The sequence below is a fragment of the Lissotriton vulgaris genome, chromosome 7, assembly GCF_964263255.1.
Source record: "Lissotriton vulgaris chromosome 7, aLisVul1.2, whole genome shotgun sequence".
Taxonomy (NCBI): domain Eukaryota; kingdom Metazoa; phylum Chordata; class Amphibia; order Caudata; family Salamandridae; genus Lissotriton; species Lissotriton vulgaris.
This window is the reverse complement of record NC_141695.1, coordinates 856,557,850-856,580,586: the sequence shown is the minus strand read 5'-3', so window position 1 is coordinate 856,580,586 and position 22,737 is coordinate 856,557,850. Positions and strand designations below refer to the sequence as shown.

The window sequence follows — 22,737 nt, the reverse complement described above, 5'->3', positions numbered from 1 at the left end:
CAGGGGGCGACGAGGGCTGGGCAGAGACCTCGGCAGCAAGCAGAGGCTGACAAGAGGTGCGTGAAGACCACTGATAGCTTGGAATGTAGGTCTATCAAAACGAATCTTCTTCACGAGACGTCTACTGACAGTTTCTAACTTAGTCGTGCATCGCTGGTTAAGTTAGTTCGCTAGCTTATTTGTTGGCATTAATTTGAGACCTACATTTCCTAAGTTTTCACCACAGATTGTATCTTCTTTTTCCACAGTAAAGTAATTTTTCGGAGGAATTGGACGGAGAGGGTTAACATCTGCCGTCTGTGGCCTCCCCATCAGCTCTCAGTGTTTTTGAGGCTCTGCATCACGGTGTCCCATGGCAACGCAAACAGAGGCGCCCAGCTGCTGCACAGCAAACAATGACTAGTGCAGGCGCCAGGAGGCTCACCGACAGGGAATTCTGTGGTTTTAGACCCAAATCACGAGCCTTTTAAGGCGAATCTCATAATCGAGGAAAGATTGGATCTGTAAACATACCACATATCCCTCCATCTAAGAAAAAGACCTGATTGTTGGATCAATAAGTCTGCATATTGGTGGATCCACGAAGTAGCGTTTGAGTCACAGACAGGGACTTCAAATTAGGGATGGTGTCGCACGATGGAGGCTGTCCCTCCTGTGGTACATGTTTCCAGAAGGACTGGCTCCTACGGGCTCTGCTTGGGGGAAAGAGGCGATATTACTGGCCTCGCTGCTAGGACTGGTCTCCTTGTGATACTCTGCAGTCTAATTCACTGTTTTCCAGCTGCTTCTTGGATGTCAGAGTTGTCAAGGGCCGAACAGTATCTGTAATATCCAGTGAGTCCCAAGAAGGCTCACATTTGTATCTTGCAAATAGGGACCTCCCACTCCAATACAGAGTAGACCTTAGCATACAATGGGCAGATCTGTGCATTGCCCACTTGATGCAGGGTAAACCACAGAGGACTGCCTCACCTTGCACTTGGTTGCCCTAATGATCAGTCATGCTCCCTGTTTCTTAGCAGCACCAGTTCTAAGTGTCTCATGTGGCCCTTCCATGAATTTGTCAAGACAGCAATATCATCAAAGTAGGCCATGCAGGGCTTTTTCAGCCTGAGACAACCTAGTTTGTCAGACACGGAAAAGTGGCAGAAGCATTTTTAAGCCCGACACTCCTAAACCTAAACAGGTACACTTGCTATGTTGTAAAGCATGCAGTCTTCTCCATGGTACTGGGTGCTAATGCAGTCTGCCAATAGCCACCTGTCAGATCAATGGTACTCAAGAAGCGAGCAGCATCAACCTGTCCACCAACTCATAGACTGACAATTCAGTGAGTATATGTCTTGGTAACCTCACTGGGAGCCGAGGAGTCAACACAAAAATGCAAGCCTTTGAATCCTTGCATACCTACCAATATTACTGGACTGGCCCAAGGACTACAGGAAAGCTGAATAACCACCAAGCCTAACATTTTGGAACCTCTGCCTTGATGTGTTCCTAGCACGGTCTGACACCGTGTAAATCTTGCTCTTTGCTGCCAAGCTATCTCTTGCATTTATGTCAGGTGAGGGGTGCCAACTCTGTGGTCAGTTAAAAAAGATGGGAAATCTCTGTACCTCTCTACGCTCTCTTTGTTGCTCAGGCGTCACTTAAGGGACAAGTTGTAACCTATCCACAGAACCATCTTTCTCATCACTATGCGATAGTTCAGAAATTGACTTCAAACTCCTCTGTTACTGCTAGGAGGTTTACTGTAAATCTCTACCGAGGTATAGATTTGGTCGGTTCACACATGACACCCTCTTTTGCTCCATTGTGGCACCTGTGCCCAGCAAGTAGTTCACCTTAGAAGCCTTTTGCACTATCTTCTATTTATTTTATTTTTTATTTTTATTTTTTTTATGTAGTTTGTAGAGCGCGCAGCTACCCCCGAAGGGGTGTCCCGGCGCTAAAATCCAGAGTTTACAAAGGGAAAGGGGGAGTGAAGCAGGAGGAGCAGTGGAGAGACTAAAGTCCGGAGAAGAGCCAGGTTTTAAGTTTGGCTCGGAAGATGGATTCAGAGGGACAGAATCTCAGCTCAATTGGAAGGGAGTTCCACAATTTGGCAGCAATGACACTGAACCATCTGCCACCAGTTCTAGATAATCTAAAACGGGGCGAGATCAGGAGGCGGAGGTCATTAGATCTCAGAGATCTGGTGGAGCGGGATATCGAAACCCGTTTTTTCAGATAAGTAGGTCCGCAGTCGTTGACGGCTCGATAGGTGAGGGTGAGGACCTTAAACTGAATGCGGCTAGCTACTGGAAGCCAGTGGAGTTCCCTCCGATAAGCAGAAACAGATTGACGGTACGGGATATTACCGATCAGTCTGGCTGCAGCATTCTGGACAATCTGCAGCCGGCCTATCAGGTACTGGGGGGCACCAGCATAGAGTCTATTGGCATAGTCCAAGTGGGACGTGATGAGGGCTTGGGTGACTGTACGGCGGGAATCCAGGGGGAGATAGGGAAGGATTTTTCTGATCATGCGCAGTTTCATAAAGCAGGCAGAGGTGACTTTATTAACCTGGGTTTTGCATGACAGGGAGTCGTCAAATTGGAAACCTAGATTCCGCGCCGAGTGAACGGGGGACGGGGCGGGATCAAGCGCCGTGGGCCACCACCAAGAGGAGGGGATGGGGGTTTTCTGATTAAAAAACAGAACCTCCGTTTTATCTGCATTCAATCTGAGGTGGTTCGCGGTCATCCAGACACTGATGTTGTTAAGGCATTGGCGAAAATTGATGAATGCGGAGTCCGAGTGGTCCCTGAAGGAGAACACCAACTGTGTGTCGTCAGCGTAAGAGACCACCCTGACTCCGTAGGACTCCACAACGTCGGCCAAGGGGGCAAGATAGACGTTGAAGAACAGGGGGCTGAGGGCGGAGCCTTGCGGCACCCCACATGACAGAGGTTTTTTCTCAGACTTGAAGGGACGCAACAGTACCCTTTGACTTCTGGATGAGAGGAAGGACTCGATCCAGCTGAAGGCAGTGCCACCAATGCCTATCTGCTTGAGTCGGTCAAGGAGGATGGGGTGTGAGACCGTATCGAATGCTGCGGACAGGTCGAGGAGAACCAGCATGGCCTCCTCGCCCCTGTCCACGCATTCTCGAATTGTTTCGGATACTTCCAGCAGGGCCGTCTCAGTGCTGAATCCGGCTCTGAATCCGGATTGTGATCCATGCAGCAGAGAATGGTTTTCTAAGTATTCCGTGAGTTGTAGCTGCACGGCTTTTTCCAGAACTTTGGCGGGTTTAGGAAGAAGGGAGATGGGACGATAATTAGCAAAAACAGTGGGATCTGCGTCTGCTTTTTTTAGAATAGGGATCACCAAGGCCTCCTTCCAGGTGGTAGGGAAGAAGCCATGGTGAAGGGAGGCATTCCAGATGGAGAGGAAGGGGCAGGCGAGTGAAGGCGCCAGTTCTCCCATGATTTTTGCGGGGACAGGATCAGAGGGGGCACCGGATTTGCAGTGAATAAGTAGTCTGATAGCCTCGTCCTGGTTAAGTTTGTTAAATGAAAGAAAGGACGGTGACTCTGGGGGACTAGTGGGAAGAGGCAAGGTGACAGGCCCTGTAGGGAAGGAGACACAGAGTTTGTTGATCTTTTCGAGAAAGTAGTCTGAGAGTCCCTCGCAAAGAGCCTGACTCGCTGTGTTCTGGGGAGCCCTGGCCGGGGGGTTAATAAAGTCTTTAACAATGCTAAAGAGCGTTTTAGATGAATTTTTAGCTTTATTAATTTGAGAGGCAAAGTGGTCTTTCATCGCGCTTTTTTTTTGTTTAAGGAATTTTTTTAGGGCCGTTCTATATAGAAGTTTGGCTTCAAGGTCGTAGTTAAGTCTCCACTTACGTTCGAGAGCCTTGCATCTGCTTTTCTCCTCCCGGAGGGAGGTGGAAAACCAGGGAGCAGAGGGTCGCGACCTAGTGGAGGTGATGATTTTCTGGGGGGCGATAGAATCAATCGCTTCAACGAGGGTAGTATTCAACCTAGAGACATTTTCATCAATGTCCGGGGAGAGGTACTCCGACTGAAAATGGAATAACGGGTCCAAGGTGGCGCATGTAACCTTGTGCCACTTTCTTCCCAGCTCCTTCCTTGGGGCCATAGGGGCAGATTTTCGTCCCAGGGTGAGAGAGAATGGAATGAGGTAATGATCAGTCCAGGTAAGAGGGAGGGGCGGGAGGACAGTGATAAGTGGAAAATTGGCGAATATGAGGTCCAGAGTGTGGCCAGCCACATGCGTGGGACCTACAACTAATTGCTTGAGATTGAGGCTATCCATAGTTTCCAACAGGTTGGTTGCCTTCACGCAGAGCGGGTTGTCTATGTGGAGGTTAAAATCGCCCAGGACAATGAAGTATTGGTGTTTAAGAGATAAGTCAGCCAGTTGGTGGACGAGGGCAGTGAGGGAGGGGGAGGTGGCGGGGGGGGATTATAGACTAGTGTGCCAGCCAGGATAACTGCCGCGGAGTCGGAAATGGAGAAGTACATGGCTTCAATTGTACCAATGTTAGCGAGTTTGGTAAAATGGTCCACACCACTTATCCTTCAATGATCTTGGGCAAATGGACTTTAGTGTCAACATTTTCTGAACCTCCTGGTACCTAGTCAGCATCGCTATCTGGTCATATCACTCCTTCATCAGCTTTTGGATTGCCTGAAATTTTACTTTCTCTGGCTCACACATTGTGCCATCAACTTCCTGAGGCAATCACATAGCCTGCTACATCCTTCTGAAGTAAATTCCATCCCAACATTCTTTGACTAAGGTGAGTTGCTCAATCAGTGGGTGACCAAAGAGAAATTTGAAGGGACTGAACTCAACTCCTTTCTGTGGAATTGTGCTGTGGCAGAACAAGAGGCATGACTGGAGAAGATCCAACTTCTTCCTGAGGTTCCCTGTCACTGTTCCTATCATGCTCCTAAGGGTCTTGTTGAACTTTTACCCCAGCCTACTTGTTTGCGGTTAGTATGCTGTGGATAAGCTGTAGGTCAAGTTTCTTCCAACACCTCTCCCATGTATGTGAAAACAAAGTTTGCTACACAGTCAAAAATCACCGTTTTAGGTAATCCAACCCTGAAAAGATCCCCAATACTGCCTTACCTACCACCTTAGCAATCGTCCGCCTGATTACTGGTGGCATGATCCACAATAACCATAATATACTTGTTGCCTGACACTGAGGGTAGTTAAATGGTTCAAGAATGTCAATGCCCGCATACATAAAGGTAACACTTGCTATATTGGAAGTGGCACTAATGAGCTTTGGTCTTACCTCCTGACTTACCAATCAATTGGCAAGTGGCAGAGGTTCTACAGAACCTCTCTGAGGCTCTGTACTTCCTTGGCCAGAAGAACAAAGACTCCACCCTATCCTGGTCATACCCAAGATGCAAAGGGCACCTTGTGAACCAGTACATGTGTGCCCCATCAGTTTTATCTGTGGCCTTTTGAATACTCTGTGCTCTCAACTAAGAATCACTTTTAAAGACACCACTGGAAAGTAATAGGCTCTTGGATGGGGGTATTTATAATATAAATAAATCTCACAATGGTGGTCAAAATAAAAAAAAAAAGTAGAGGGGGAACAATGAAACATATGTTTCCTCTCGTATGGAGGGAGCATTTTTAACTCTCCTGCTACATGGGAAGTCTGCTCCCAGTCTGCGAGAAATTTAAAATTGCTCCTCCCAAGCCTGGAGCAGACTTGTGTTCTGTTTCCCTGCCCACACTCCTGCAGGCAAAACAAAACACATATTACTCCTGCCCAGAGGGAGCAAGCATAAATAGTAGTTACCTCTGGCCGGGAGCAATGCCGGTTCCCACACTATGCGGGGAGCAGGCTCGGCCTGCAGGGACCCTGGATCTCCGCCGGGGCACCCACATGTATTGAAGGCATATTAGGCTCTGGGAGGAGGGGCCGTGCAGCCCCCTCTCATTTTCAACAAGATACGGCCAAGGGGAAGGGGTTCCCAGGGTCTATTGAGGCTCGGGGAGAGGGGGCACAGAGCACACCCACCCCTTTGTTTGTTGAATTTGGTCCTGGGGATGGGGTCTCCGGGTGTATGAAGCCCCCTTTCCCCTTAATATATATGTTTTGGCCCTGGGGAGGGGGGCCCTGGGGCCCAAGGCCAATCTCTGCACATGAATAGATCGCAAACTGGTTTCCCAGTCCATGTCTTCCCTTTGAAATATGAAGAAGATAAACAAGCTCATCCTGTAAGATTCTGGCAAATGCATGTAAGTGCATTCATTGCTCTTCATATCTCAGCGGCAGGCACACAACCTGCTGGTTTCTTTTTAAAAGTGGCTGAGCAGATGGCGGTCGGCATTGCCTTTGAATGACCTCACAGCGGGCTGTAGCTTAGAGCTGGGGAGGAGGATGTCTCCACCGTGGGCTCCTTAGGAGTTGTCTTTAAGAATGTGAATGAGGCACCTCAACAGAACTTCTAAGGAGCACCGATGAGCCCAGGGCAGTACACTGGATAAATAGTTCTAACCTATTTTTCGAGTTGGCTTCGGATCATCATGTCACCAAACCAGCTTGGGTGAGCCCATGGATTTATCAACAGAGATATTGAATGCAGAGTCTTCTCAGCTAGGTGTAGGTTGGGACATTTTGAAAAGCCAAGAACTATCCACTTACTTTGAGAGGTTTGGACTCAAAACCTTTCAAAAGTGGGTCAGGAGTGAAGATGGAAACAGAGCAGGGACATCTCCGCTTCAGTTACTATAGCTTAATGTGCCTGGCATCGGACCATCATCAGATGCCCGAACTGATGGCCGGTCCATGTGCAGGACGTGGACTAGACACAGATCTGCCAGAAAGAAGTGGTCAGAGATTGTTTGTCACCACCAGGACCAAGACTTGTGTGGGCTTCAGAAAAGAGTGAGCACGCTTAGACTTTCCACGGACGGTGGAATTTGCTGCTCTGCCCTCTTCCTGTCCCACAGGATCACTGGTTAGCAAAGAAGGATTTCCTGAACTTAGTGGGTGAGGGAGGGACTTATGCTGCCTACACCCTAGAAACCTGTGTGTGTTTCTCAAACCATATGAGAAAGAGCAGGTGTAGAAAACCAGAACAGTCGCCAGTTGGAAATGAAGAAATTATGTTTTAGGAATGTTCTTGTTAGAACACGGTGGTGAGTGACAGAGACAACTTCCGCTCCCCGTGGGCCGGTATCCTGAAGGTGAACTCCCCACGGAAGGCTACGCCTCTGATGTCAGCACCAACAATTGAACTTGCACCGTAGGTGGCGAATCAAACACTGACGTTGCACCATGAAGGTGGGCTCACCTCCTACTACTGGCTTGGACAGACTTAGAAGGAGCTGAAGAGGATCTGCTTTCTTTGGTAACACAATTCAGGGACATCCCCACAGGAATTCTGAGACGCTGGTGGAAAGGCGGGAACTGTGTCAAGGAGACGACTGACTCCAACACATCTTTTCTCATCTAACTAAAGCCAAGAGGCAGCCTGGACCTGGGAGCGGAGCTGTGTTCTGGAGGGAGAGGAAGCTTCTGGTGGCCAATCCTGAGTGATGTGCAGAGACTTTCACTGACGGTCGATGCTGAACTCATTTTGAAGGGCAGTGGAACTGTCATTTTGAAATTCTATATCTTGGATGGATTGATCCAATTTTTGTCACCGTGACCTGAGTTTAGTAATAAAATGCGTTATTGGCGGCTTCTTGATCAAGTGTTGTTTTAGTGCGGCCTGTAAGCAGAGCACGCTTGCCGTAGAGTAAGTTTATCATCTAAATCGCTAGAAGAGAACAGATGATGCTATCTGAGAGAAACAGTGACTGCCTGATTAGGAGCTAGTATTTCTCTGTGGTGGGATACTCTATACGTCTATCCAAATGCTTTCTTCTGGTTGGTGGCTCGTATCCAGGTCTTGCCCTGCATGCGGCAGGCATTTGACTTAACCACATTAAGTATGTCAGTGTATATACGAAGCTTCAGTCTCAAACGCCATCATATTTAGCAACCTAGAAGTGGTTCAGGGTTGTCCCTTAAATGATCCCTCACCCTCAGTCGCCCCATCTTGTCACAGGATACTCACTCACAGCTAAAACTCTTGAGTGGTCAGTCTAAACCTTTCAAAATGTCACAACTGTTAAAGGTGGGAAATGGATTGCTCATCGGATGGCTATGTACAGTCATGCCTTTCCAAGGAAAAATAATGCTAGTTTCACCAAACCTGGTTTGGTGACCCGTGGCGCTAGACCACAAAAAATTCAGGTGTATACCACTTTTCTCTACTCTTGTGACTGGTCACTTCATTGTAACGGAAGGCATAGCATCCTCTACACATTCCTTTTCTATCTCGTCTCATCTCATCTCAGAGAAACTAAATGCAGTGCATTTACATGCAATATAGCGCTCATATAATCAATCAATCAAACAGCATTTGTAAAGCGCAACACTGTCACCCATAGGGGTATGTGGGTGCTACTGAGGTCATTCAACTGGTCACTGAACACACGCACAAAGCCGGACACATTCTCAACCCTATTTTCACCTCCAGTGACAGAATCAAATTCAGCCTCACCCGGACGGATCACACCAGTGTACATTTCACCATCATCGACGCCCAGCATTAATGAGTGGTATCATTTCTCTTCATGCGTTAAAGGTTCATACATGCTCTGAGAAACCAGTTAGCAATGTCTTAGTGAGCAGAGTCAAAATACCAGTAGTCCATTCTAAAGAAACAAGCAAAGGACCATGACAAAAGGGGTGCAATTTCTCACACTATTAATATTGTGATCTTCACAAGGCTTGCAAAGGTGTGAGAAATACTTAACTAAACCGGTTACATGATTTCACCTATACCTATTTCAGCTGTGCCATTTTCAAGAATTGTCATTGCAGGGAAAATAGTTAGCAAATTCAAGAATGCTTGGAGGCCCTCCACATCCATTGAAACTGCGATCGGGTATAAGGTCTGTACGAAATATGGCCTCGGTACTGATGGGCATTGTAAAGGACTTCCTGAAGGACTTGGAAAAAGCCTATCCACCCTCCTAATACTCTTTGGTGTGTCATTTGTATGCATCACAGTGGGCCAGATGCTCATCGAGCACCTCCATGACTGGGCGGGTATAACATCTATAGGTGTCTGGAACGCATTAAAGTCGGAATGAGGCGAGCTGCCTTCATCGGAATACTTCAGAAAAAGAGATGCTCTTGATGAGCTGCCACAACATCACACCCTGTCCCTGAGCACAATTATTTGTGATGACCCCCCCCCCATGTCAAAGACAAAGGCCAGGAACTCACACATTCTGTTCACTATGAAAATTCCCTTCACATCCCATCTCAATGCTGTGGTCAAGTAGGTGATAATATCAACTTAATTCAATGAAGAAAGCATCCTTGTTATTGAATCCTAAGTGATCCTGCAGCTGACATTTCTTTATGGTAATATTAAAGACATTTCTGTAGCATTTATTAGTAATGATCTTATCTGAAATATATGATATCTTTTAACTAAAGTTGAAACACAGATGCTGATAAATTGGAGATTAGATTATTAATCCAGTTCTCACACTTGTCCGTGCTGGTCGCATTCCACAATACCCAGCCTTTGACATTCTGCCTGGTGTCCTAGTACCACTGCTTGAAGGGACCTATTATGTTGAAATAAAAAATATTTTTTATTGTGTGCAAGGAGTTTAAATATTGAACTTGTTTCTTGACACTTTTGTGCATAATCTTGAATTTGGATTGAGACAAATATTTATAATTAGTATTTGCTTGAAATGGAGCCATTTTTTTTAACCTGGTGATGACCTCAATATCCATGGGGTACCAGGGACCTCGTCTTTAGCTTCAAGGTTGATTCTTGTTGACAAATTTGCTGCTTTACCACCCGCTGATCTGGCTAATTGCTGCCCCCTAAAAAGATAAACATCTTCAAAACACGGGAGCTCGAACTCCACGTCTCCTGGATGCAAATGAAGTTAAAACCAAATAAATAACCAAATTCACCGCTTCCAATGTTAAGTGCTTCCCAACCCACTATCTTCCGAAAACAGATCTTGAGTGGGTAAATCCAATCCATATTTGTAATTTCTTTTTGCCCAAATTCATTGGACATTTAAGATGAAGATGGTCATGGGAGTCTCCTTACATTGGGCTCCTTGTTCGTATGAAGAGATACAGATGGCCAAGACCGTTCTGCGGATTGCATTGATTGATTTCTAATCGCTAATTTACAGTGGTGGCGCTCCCTGCAGTGTAGTGAGCTCCAGGCCTCCTTTTATACCAGGGCATGGTTGTTTTGGGCTTGATGATGCTCTCAACATGGAGGAACATTGAGCTATGTTTGGTGACTTCAATCGCTGTTGTTGGCTTAAGAGTGCGGGATATCGCGTTGGATCAGATAATAATATACTCCACACTGCAAAATGGATTCTATCTTCAAGGAAAACAGCGGTCTCCTCTTTAGTATCAGGAGTTCTTTTTCGGCGTTGCTGTTTTTCAACGGGCAATGCTTCAATGTAAGATACTCTGGTATTCTAGTGGACCTTAATTGAGGGCTGCTTTTGACAAGCTTCAAAATATTCCCTCTATTTAAAATATCAAACAGGCCTGCTTCAAAAATATTGAATTATTAAATACGTTGAAGTGTCATTGGTTTATGAACCGAGTCCGTAAGATGGATGACGACTCTTCTGTCCCCTGCACAAAGTGGCTCCGCTGTCACCTCTCACTATCGATTCTTGTGAGCAGTAGGTGTTTGAATGATGCAACACAAGCCAGACCTAAAAAGGTAAGCTATGAGTCTTCAGACTTAACTTAATGCTACATATAACACAAATGTCACTTAAGGTATTGTTCAATCAGAGATTACATTTAAAAAATATTTAATACAGATTGTATTATAAGCATGGCCTCTTCGGCAATTCGGAGGCCAACTGGCTTCTCACAAAATTATTTTGTTGTCACATTTGTCGCATAATCCATCACCAAGTACATAATTATCAGATTTTAAGAAATAAATGGTTTCTAGCTTTAACAGATCAAAAGTTACTAAAAACGTTGCTAGAAGTGCTGCCACGCAGTGGCAGACCTTCTTCCGCACAATGACGGTGCAGCTTTCCTTGGCAGATTAATGTATTAGGTGGTAAACTGATACTAATAAGGGGCAGTGTTCCTGATGGACCGGGCGACGAAGCGGCTGCGGGCAGGTATCCATGCTGCGTACCAGGAGGTCAATTTACCCTCTGGAGCCGCTTTCTACGCCGAGGAAATTACTTGGGTTTGGTTTCACTCATTAAGGTGGTCGATAACGAGTGGGTGCAGAGCCGCCCAGATCACAAAAACCTGAATCAGGGTCATTCTAATGGGTGTATTGTGTGTTTCTTTCTCAAACCCCTGTATCATTTATTAACGATGACAAACACAAACGGTCCTGACAAAACGGCAAAAGATCCACTAGGGACCATTTAGGCGTGAAACATGTCGACCTGATTAGCCCTAAACACACCACCCACCACCTTTATTTCCCACTCTGAAACTAAAAAAGGCACACCCCCTCTTCATGACAGCAGGGTGTTGTGTTCCTTTTTCAACTGTTTTAACTACACCGTGCGGACCCTACAATTAAATACTTTGGAAGATACCAGCATAGTATTTTTTAACCCTTTTCCACTAATCCCCACACACACACACTCACCACTGATCGTTCCTGTGAAAAGAACTCCGATAAAGAGCCCTCTCGCTGGGCCCATGGGGGCAGCACCACCCTCATGACGATCAAAACGCCCAATGAGGAAGCATGACACTCGCAAGGGTGTGTGAGTGCAACTCTCTAAATAGGAGTAATTCCCCTTTTGTATCCAACCCTTCACTACTCTTGTTGATAGATACTTCGTTACCTATACCTCTAGCCGCCAATTGGGCTGGCCATCTCTATCAGGAAGAGTGACACTCCAGTGATTTACACATATTACCTTGGGAGCACGGGTACTGGACCTTTTTTTCTACTAGCCCCCCCCATCCCTCCTTTTGTGCATTAGACTAATAAGAAGCAACTTTGGCCCAGATAAAAACTGAAAAATAGTCAGGTAACACTGCTACGAAATGTGCCGCATTACAGCACAAAATGTGTCTTTTCTTGCTGCAGCTACAGCTTCAGTCCCTCTTGTCACTGCAGCTAGTTAGTTTTACCCAAGGGTTGCTGGCTATGGAGTAGGATCTCAGCCTCTGGGATCTTCAAGTGTTTGAGGACCTGCTAGAGGGTGCACAGGTAGCATACTCACCCAGGTGGTCACCCATGCGATAGGTATAGGCCATGGAAGTGTGCTTGTAAGGAGTGAGGTGCTGAGCAAGTACGCACATACTGAGCACATGCTCACATAATGGGTGTGGCGCTACACCCAGTGTGATCCTGTCAGATTGGATCACCACACCTGAGAGAAGACTAGCCTGACTTCAGTGGTGGACAAGGCTGGGTCACTGCCCTTAGAATCATCTCCAGATTCTTGACTGTGTTGTTACCCGTGGGTCAGTTCCACTCCACTCGGCCCTTGGCTGGCTCGGGCATATGTCTGACTGTGCTTGGAACAGAGCGGACAATCAGAACATGATATTTTTCAAATCCACATGCCTCCGTTGAATGTAAGTGGAACATTTTCCTAGGTTTCTACCGAGGTGAACTGGAGGGTGCTAGCTTGGAGGGAATGTAGAACATTCCAGCCATCCAAGTGCAGGTGGGAATAACATCCTCCTCTAAGGGCTTTGTCGCCTCAAGGGGAAAGCTTTATGTACATAGCATCCTAGTTCACTGCTGCTTTTGCACACTTTCATCCCTCTAAAACAGAACTTCACCTTTCAGACAAATGATGACACACTCATGGTGTCTGTTACAATGTATGGCATATGACACAACATCTAGCAGAGGTTGTACTTTACTTTAAAGGCAAATTACCACACATTTAAGTTGTGGGGAACAACATATACATATGGTATACTATAAAACAGATTACACCTTTACTTTATAAGCAAATTACCACACACTCCTGGTGTGCGCTACAACAGATGGTGTGGAATATATGACGTTACAACGCATGCAATAACAATGCATACTTTTACAACCCAGTCTAATGGTATGTGTTGTAATGGCAAGCGTTGTGGTGACATTCGTTGTAATGAAATGCATTGTAATGGCATGCGGTGCAAAGGCAGTTGCGCTGTAACAGATGCGTTGTAAATGTAGGTAGTTGTAATGACTGTGTTGTAATGGACGTTTCCCGCTCGTGTGTGCTACAACATCTACAACAGATCCATAATTTTCATACAGGAAAAATACCACAGTTTCATGGTGTGTGCTACAACAGATGGTGTTTGATACGATCTCTCGCACAGAATACAACTTTGACTTGAAGCTAAGTTACCACACACTCATGGTGTGTGGCACAACTGATGGTGTAAAATACACAGCCACGGCCGGTAGTAGGTGTAATTGCAGGGCGGTGACGTAGGGAGCAGGAGGCGCAGGGTGGGGGGTTGTAATCAGAGCTCGAGTCAGGGCACCACGCGGGTGGACATCGTCCCCCCACTTATTTTACCAGGAGTTCGATTACTGGAGCAAATGGAGCCACACATTCACTCTTTGGCCTCTCAGGGGCGAGATCGGAGCTCATTCATAACGCTGCTCACGCGCTAGCTTCTCTAATGCAATCGCATCTAAGGGGTGAGAGAGGTAAGGCAATGAGTCTGATGGTGCAAGCCACCTTTCGTGACATTATTATTATTATTATTATTATTGGGACATTTGTAAAGCGCTGCGATTACGCACACCGGCGTGTCCACGCGCTAAAAAGTGGGAATAGGCAGATGACAGGGAACACAGGAAACTACGCGGGCCATTATTTAGTATAGAGATAAGTTTTTAGTTTTGCACGGAATCTAGCCTCCTCTGGTTCCAAACGCAGGTCCGTTGGCAGTTTGTTCCAGTTGGTTGCCGCCAAGTGTCTGAAAGACCTGCCTCCCATGCGGGCCTTCTTAATTCTTGGAATCCTCAGTAGGCCGCCCCCTGTAGATCTAAGCGCACGTATTGGTATGTAAGCTTTGATCAAATTCGTCAGAGGGGCGGGTGCCCTGCCATTCAAGATGCGATGACAGGTGCAGAGGGCTTTATACTCCACTCTTCTCCTCACAGGGAGCCAGTGTAGCTGCTGGAGGGCCGCCTTAGAAGGCGCCCTTTTAGGCAGTCTGAGAATCAGACGCGCTGCCGCATTCTGCAGCACTTGCAGGCGGGCCATGCTTTTTTCTGGAGCCCCCAGGTACAGCAGGTTCCCATAGTCTGACCTAGCTGTCACCAGGGCATGAACCAGGGTTTGACGTGCTTCAAGCGGGAGTAAGTCCAGGACCTTTCTCAGCTTCTTCAGAATCCCGAAACAGACTCCCACCACCCGATTCATCTGGGGGCCAAATGTAAGCCCTACGTCAAACCACACCCCCAAATTGCGCGCCTCTAGGCACGGGGTTGGGGTAGGTCCAAGGCAGGAAGGCCACCATGCTGGCGACCAGGCAGACTGGGCTCTCCCCACCACCAGCACCTCTGTCTTGCTGCCGTTCAGCTTCAAGCAGTTGTTGGCCATCCATTCGGCTAGATCTTTCATGCACGAACGGAAGCCATCGGCAGCAAGACAGGGCGCCTGCGATAGGGAGATCACCAGCTGCGTGTCATCGGCGTAGGAGACCAGTTGGAGGCCATGGCTCTCCACAATCGAGGCAACAGGCGCGACATACATATTAAAGAGGGTTGGGCTCAATGACGAGCCCTGCGGCACGCCTTGGCCCAGAGGCACCCCCTTTGAATAGCAGTGTCCCTGCCTGACTCGAAAGCTTCTCCCATTGAGAAAGTCTTGGATCCATCTCAGCGCAGTGCCAGAGATGCCACCTCTGTTTAGACACTGTAGCAGGATGTTATGTGCTACAGTGTCGAACGCCGCGCTGAGGTCCAACAGGATCAGAGCCATCGTTTGGCCTGCATCCACGCCCTCTCTCAGATGTTCCGTGGCCATGAGAAGGGCGGACTCGGTGGAGTGTCGTGGCCTAAAGCCAAACTGCGTCGCATGGAGCAGTCCCCTTTCTTCCACGTGCTTCATAATTTGGGTATTGACCACCTTTTCCGCCACTTTTGACAGAAAAGGCAGGAGGGAGATGGGCCTCAGATTTTCCAATACCTCGAAGCCTAAGTGGGGTTTCTTCCGGAGCGGGAGCACCACCGCCTGTTTCCACCCGTCCGGCAGCTTTCCTGATCCGAAAGATACGTCGAGGATGTGCCTTATATAAGGCTCCAGGACTTCCAGACTGTCTGCCAAGCGTTTTGGCGACACCGGATCCCACGGGGACCCTGATGTAACAGAGCGGCACACCGCTAATAGTTCCTCAAGAGGAGGGGTGCAATAGTATGTAATACACCCTGCCGTCTCTGTGTCCCCCATTGCTACCTCCAGGTCAGACCCTGTCGACCGAATAGGGAAGGTCGAGTAGATCTTCTCTACTTTCGCTGAGAAGTAATCGGCAATCCGGTCACATGACTCCGTAGAGCAGCTCTCCGGCTCTGTATGTGCATTTACCGAAGTCAGGGATTTATAGATGCCGAAAAGTTCCTTGGCGGAGTTTTCCGCCCCCTGAATTTGTCCAGCAAAGTAGGCTGCCTTAGACTTTTTTATCAGCCTATGGTGAATGCGCCTTTTTTCCAGGAACAAGTCCCTGGCCTTGTTGTCATAGGACACCCTCCAGACTTTTTCTGCCCGCCTACAGTCCGCCTTTGTCAGTCTCAGCTCAGCACTAAACCAAGGAGCAGAACATCATTTCCTGTAGTGACATCAGCGTCCCCCCACTTCTTTTTTTTAGGACTTGTGCCCTGGTTGTAATGTATGGATTACGGACTTTAACAAGTAAATAAACATATAAATAAATAAAACGAATTTTGTTGCGCGCACTGCATCGGATTTGGTGAAGCAGTGCACACAACGAAATTTGTTTTATTTATTTATATGTGTACTTACCTGTTACAGTCCGTAATCCATACATTACAACCCCCCACCCTGCCCCTCCCCCTCCCTACGTCACCGCCCTGCAGTTACACCTACTACCGGCCGTGGCTGAAAATACAACATCTAAAAGAGATTGCCCCTTTTACCTTATAGGCAAAGAATCACGCACTCATGGAGTGTGGTGCAGCAGATGGTATGTGGTACAACATCTACAACAGGTTACACATTACTGCACAAAGTAAAACGTGTTCTCATTACGGAGGACCGTAGGAATTTTAAATCCGAACCATGTTGGTATTACCTCCTGCTTGCAAGGAAATGCTGTGCCACAAAAACTATGAAAGACTACTTCCAGCCAGCCAGCCATCGAATACTCATGTGTGCATGGCTCCTAAAGGTGGACATAACTCGTGCAATTCCATGTAGCGTAATAATTAGGAATTCCCTAAGAATTCTGTGAGATTATGCTTGAATTACATGAGAAGAGTAATTCTGCATTTATCGTAATTTCTTAGCGCAACACGCTTCCTTGTGTCCAAAATGGGCATGAGGATGCCTTTTGGGCTGAGAAATACTGCTAAACGCAACGGAACACGAATAGCGAGGCGAGGGCGAGCTGTGGCTCCCGCTTGCTAAATAAATGTGCTCTCGCAGTCTAATCTTTTTTTCCAAATTACTTTTAATTCCACAGGCAGGAGTAATCGAGTCATTATCAGTAATTTCGTGTCAAAGAGTAAAGTGGAATCACCGACATAACTCTGATTACTCCAGCGTAATCGAAATTCTGCCCAGGCCTGTCAGTTACGCCCCAAAGGAAAAGAGAAGGGGCACTTTAGGATCACATTCATGGCCTCTTAGTCAGCAGCAACAGTGGCTCTGAAGTCACACACCAGGTCTGACACTGTTACGTGGTCTGTTGTCACTAGAGGCTGTAGGGTGGGCGAACGAGCACAGGGTCATAGAAAAACGCAGCTCGGGGAGAGGTGCGGGCAGCTGTGGGATCCAATCTGGCACCGCAAAGCCCTTGGGGTGCGAGGTTTGTGATACAGATTCTGCATGCATCTGCTCAGGGAGCGCGCTGCCAGGAGTTTCACGGAACCTGCCCTGGATTTTCCCGGCAGTGTTGCTGGGGTCAGGAGGCCGAAGCAGGTGCCCTGTGACCAGCTCTGCCCTCACGGATGCCAGACTCCCCTGTGGCAGAGAGGGCCACCCCGCGAGCCGGCGGCAGCAGGAGAGGCTGAGGGAGCCACCGTGCTAATTAACAGCAAGGGCCCGAGGTGCCCTTGAGGCCTTCCAAGGGTGAAGTACTCCAGCACAGTTTCAGCTCCGGGCTGGCATGGCCGCGCGCCCACGCAGCGCGAGGGGGCGGGGCCACGGCGACCGCGAAGGAGTCACGACGCTGGGGTCTGGGGGGCACTACTGCTCAATTACTCAGTCTCAATGCAAGTGGGAGTTCTCAGAAAGGAACATCTTTCCATCGCCCCCAGACCTGCCAACCTGTGAATGAATCTCACTGTTGGAGAAGGGGGTGGAGCCATGGGGGTGGTGGAGGGGCTCGTGCTGTGAACTACCTAAGAGGTAATCTGCCCTCCACCAAGCCCACCACCCCCTCACCCCAACAAAAAAAGCAAAGGTCGCTGATGCACTGGAATGTATTTCCACCTGTTATTGGACATGGGCTGCCCACAGCCACAAAAGACGAGTCGGAAATTCACTATATGCAGTGGCTTCCAGGTCGCCATGCCTGCCACCGTGTGATTTTGTCTCCGCACCGGTGTGACCGTGTGATGGTGGCACCATTTGAGTTGGCAGGTCTGAGGTACCCCCTGCCCACCTGCTGTGCGTGATCGTTATAATTAAGCCGGATAGTTGAGCACCACGACTCAGTAAACAGATGTGTGTATGTTGTTTCCAGGACCACTGGAAGCATGCGATTCTGCGGCCACAGTGTTTTCTGCATAGTTATAGATTTGTGGCGTTTGCAGTAATACCTCATTTGCTGCATGATCTGCAGATCTTAACAAAGAAGAAATGTATTTATAGCTCAAACAGATCAAATGTTAAAAAAAATAATGTGACCTGTCTTACTGTGCAGTGGAAGGCCATATGCAAAGCTTGACCGGCCATCTTTCAGTTCCTTATTACTCCATTTAGATGATAACCTGGTACAAATGAGGAGAAACCGTTGCCCCGACAGTGCTAGCAAGTGAAAAAATGACAAAATTATGAAGTAAAATGCACCACACCTACCCATCCTGGGGTACGCGCCATCAGCCAGGTCATTCCAGAAATCTCCGTCCTGGGTTTTATTTCAGTCTGACTCAAAGTGTAACCCACCTCCTTGCAGTCAGCCCCAAGGCCTCAGCATCAGGAGTTTCTTGGACTTCCTCTTTTCCTTTTCCGTTGAGGAACTTGAGGGCTTGCCTGGTGGCATTTGATGCAGGCTTGTGGAGGTTGCGACCTATCCACTCCTAGCGTCTTTTCATGGTTTCTTCATTAGTATGGAGTTGGAAAGTCTGCTGTCATAGGTCATTGCTGCTGATGATGTTTGGGCAGTGGATTTGTAGGATTTTCCTAAGACAGGTGTTGATGAAGGTCAGGACATTGTCAGTGGTGGTCACTGTTGTCCTCCAAGTTTCTGCTTCATCCAGAAGGACAGATTTGACATTGGTGTTAAAAAGCCCACCTTGGTTTGCAGCGTTGTGTCCGTGGAGCTCTTGATCTTCCTTTGCTGAATGAATTCAGGCCTGCTTTGCTGATCCTTGCCTTGGTGTCGGCGTCTGTGGCCCCCTATTTGAATATGACACAGCCCAGGTAGGTGAAGGCCTCAACCTCTTCCAATGCATCGCCTGCAAGAGTGACTGAAGTTGTGCTGGCTGTGTTAGCCTTTGGGATATTGGTTTCCCTGTGGATGTTGAGGCCAAGTTGTGTTGATGTGGCTGCCATATTGTTAGCCTTGTCTTGCGTCTGCAGTTAGGAATGGGAGAGTAGGGCCAGGTCATCTGCAAAGTCCAGGTCATCGAGCTGCGTCCAAGGTGTCTACTGGATCCCATTTCTCCTCCTTCCTATGGATCTCTTCATGATCCAGTCTATGCCCAGCAGGAAAAGGAAAGGTGAGAGCAAACAACCCTGGCAGACTCTGATCCTGAGTTAGAAGGCTTCTGTGAGTTGTCCTCCATGGACTATCTTGCAGGCCATTCCCTCGTAAGAGTTCCTGATGATTCTGGCAAGTTTATCTGGTACACCGTTGTGGTGAAGGTGTCTCCAAAGGGTCTCTCTGTCCACGCTGTGGAATACCTTCTCATAGTTGATAAAGTTGGCATGGTGGGTGAGGGGGAGTTCCATTCCATTGACTGCTCAATGATGATGCGCAGTGCTGCAAACTGGTATGTGCAGGATCTAGTTTGCGAAAGCCAGCTTGCTGGTCTCTCAAATGAGCGCCAACTTGTTCCTTCATTCTGTTCAGGGTGACTCTGCTGAACACTTTGCCTGGGGTTGATAGAAGAGGTACCCCTCTGTATTTTGCACAGTTACTCAGGCCACCTTTCTTGGGGATTTTGATGAGGTATCCCTCCTTCCATCCCGATGGCACCTTTTCCGCTTCCCAGATCCTGCCAAACATGAGGTAGAGCACAGCTACTGATGTTTCAATGTCTGCCTTCAGTTTCTCTGCAGGAATGTAGTCAGGTCCTGCTGCCTTCACATTTCTCAGATGTTTGATGGCTTGCTGTATTTCTTCCTTTCTTGATCTGCTGCAGTCAATTGGTGAGTTCTTATCAGCTGGCTGTATGTCTGGTGGAGACTGCGGCATGTGCTGGCTCATCGGTTCTTCAAAGAGATCTACCTATCTTCATTGTTGGCTTTTGTTACCCATGATTGTCTTCCCAGTTTTGTCTTTAACAGGTCTTTCCGGTCTGCTGTACCTTTCGGAGAGTTTCCTTCATATGTTGCAGAGTTCTTTCAAGTTTCCATTAAGGGTGGGCGGGCAACTTTGCTACGCCCACGAAGTGGGCGTAGTGTTGCCTACTTCACCCTTTGCAAAGTAGACGAAGCAGGCAACACTATGCCCAATTTGTGGGCGTAGCGAAGTTGCCCGCCACCCGCCTCCCTCCCGCCCTCCCTAAATGCTTACAATAATTTATGAAATAATTATAAAACCACTTACCTTGTCCTGCCATGTCTCCGGGGCTCCCGCTCGTCATTGCTCCGCCGGCGCGCGCTTCCTGGATGCTAATGCGTATTCGCGGGCGGCCGCGCATGCGCATTAGCATTCAGGACACGCTCGCCGGCGGCGCAATGACGAGCAGGAGCACCGGGGACGCGGCAGGACAAGGTAAGTGGTTTTATAATTATTTCATAAATTATTGTAAGCATTTAGGGAGGGCGGGAGGGAGGCGGGTGGCGCGTAGTGGGGCTACGCGAAGTGCGTGGGTGGGCGTAGTGTTTTGCCCACTTTGCGTAGCTTCACGAAGCCCCACTACGCCCACTACGCCCACCCTTAGTTTCCATGGCTTGCTGCTTTCTGGGATTCTGTGACAAGACCATTGTTGAATCTTTGCTTTTCAGCTTTTAAATTTCTTTTTGCTTCCTTTTTGGTTTTGGTGTATTTGCCCTGAGCTATCTCTTTTAATGCTCTTGTTCAGCTGGCGTTGATTGCACCTTTCTTTTCTCTCTTGGATTTTGCTTAGAGTCTGGGTGGAGATCCAGTCTTTTTGCTATTGTTTGTTGGGACACAATACATCCTCGCAGGTAGAGGTCACTGTTTCTTCTTCCGCTGGCTTTCTCTGTCATCCTATAATTCTTGTAGGACTTGAAACTTGTTACTGATGGTGACTGACTATTCACTCTATTTCTGTGCATCTTTGAGGAGGATGGTCTTATATCGCTGGCACTGGTTTTTCAGTTCAATCCATGCTTTCTTCAGCTTTAGCTTTAGCCTGGCCACAACAAGGCCATGTCTGCTCCTCTCATCACTTTCACATTCTACGGGAACCTCCGGAACCTCTTGGCAATGCAGACATGGTCAATCTGATTTTCTGTTAAATGGTCTGGTGACACCCATGTTGCCTTGTGTATTTTTGTGTGTGGGAATACACTACCACCTATCGCCAAACTGCTCAGGCCACACAGATCTGTGAGCCTTTAACCATTTTTGTTCATGTCGCCACGGCCAAGGTTGGCCATGACTTCTTAATACCCAATGTTGTTGCTGCCAGTCTTGGCATTGAGGTCACCCATCAGTAGGATGTCTGCCTCAAGACATTTCTCCAGGATGGACTAAGGGGCTCATGGTGTAGCTGCATGCATTTGTCTGAGTACTTCATTATCCATTTCACTCTAGTTGGACCATTCTCTTTTTAATCTTTCCAATGCATGAATCACTTCAAGAACCCTGAACAACAGTTTGATCATACCCTTATTTCAGACTAAACTTGCTATCATATCCTACTTTACAGTTCTGAATGTTTCCAAACTCCAATCCAGACCACCTCCATTCATACAGGTATGGTAGTGCTCAGGTGAATGTTGAATTGTGCATTGGTTCAGGCAGGGGCCAAGATGCCATGACTTCGAAGAAATGAAGTATTTGTATTTGTATTTATATAGCGCATAAATCACACGTAGGTCTCAGAGTGCTCGCAGATGCTCAGAAGAAGAAATAAGTAGCCAGACAGCTAGAAAAGCCAGGTTTCTAGGTTTCTTTGAAATCTCTGGTGGTTGGGTTCAGTTCTGAGGTGTGGGGGCAGGGCGTTCCAGGTTTCTGATGCTTTTTTTGAAAAAGACCTGTCGCCGTTTCTAACTGTACAGACTTTGGGAACAGTTAGGAGAAGCTTGCTAGTAGATCAGAGGGTTCTGATCGGACAGTAGTTTGTGAGGTTTTTTTTGAGGTATTTTGGTCCTTGTCCATTGATGGTTTTGTGGACTAGGCAGCATAATTTGAAGTTAATGCGTTTCTTTATAGGGAGCCAGTGTAATGTTCTGAGGCTGGGCACAGAGGGGTGCGTGGGGGGGAGATCAAGTACCATTCTGGCCGCGGTGTTTTGCAGAACCTGGAGTTTTGCCACAAGACTATTGTTGATGGAAGCAAGCAAGCATTGCCATAATCCATACAGCTTATGAATAGGCCTTGGACGGACGGGAGGGGGATCCATTAAAAACATTTCTTAAGAGTGCTCATCAGTCCAAAGCTAGTGTGCACTATCTTGTTGACATTGTCAGTCATGGAAAGCTTTTTATCAATTGTCACCCCCAGGTTCCGGACTGTGGTCTTGGAGAGGGGCAGGGTCCCAAAGTCAGTGGCCACCATTCGTCTGTCCAATGTTTGTGGGTGTTTCCAAAAATCATGATCTCTGTTTTGCCAGCATTGAGCATCAAAACGTTGTTGGTCATCCAGTCCTTTATTGAGATCATGCATTTTCGGAATCTCAGTTTGGTATCACTGGGGTCTGGGCCTAGGGTAATCAGTATCTGTATGTCGTCTGCATAGGACACGGTTTCAAAACCGTGTGCCCTGAATACCCGTGCCAGAGGGGATACATATAAATTAAAAAGCGTGGGGCTCAGTATTGATCCCTGGGGTACACCCTTGTCGTTTTCCTGGTTATTTGAGGTGAAACACCCTATTTGGACCTTTGAGCGCCGTTCAGTCACGTAGCTTTTGATCCAGAGTAA

The 22,737-nt window shown here is 47.6% G+C and overlaps 1 protein-coding gene across 4 annotated transcripts in view; it reads left to right on the top strand.

The window, feature by feature from the left end:
• The window catches only part of SGCD (sarcoglycan delta), a 1,117,370-nt gene that overhangs the window by 310,430 nt on the left and 784,203 nt on the right, over positions 1-22,737 (top strand). The window lies entirely within an intron of this gene.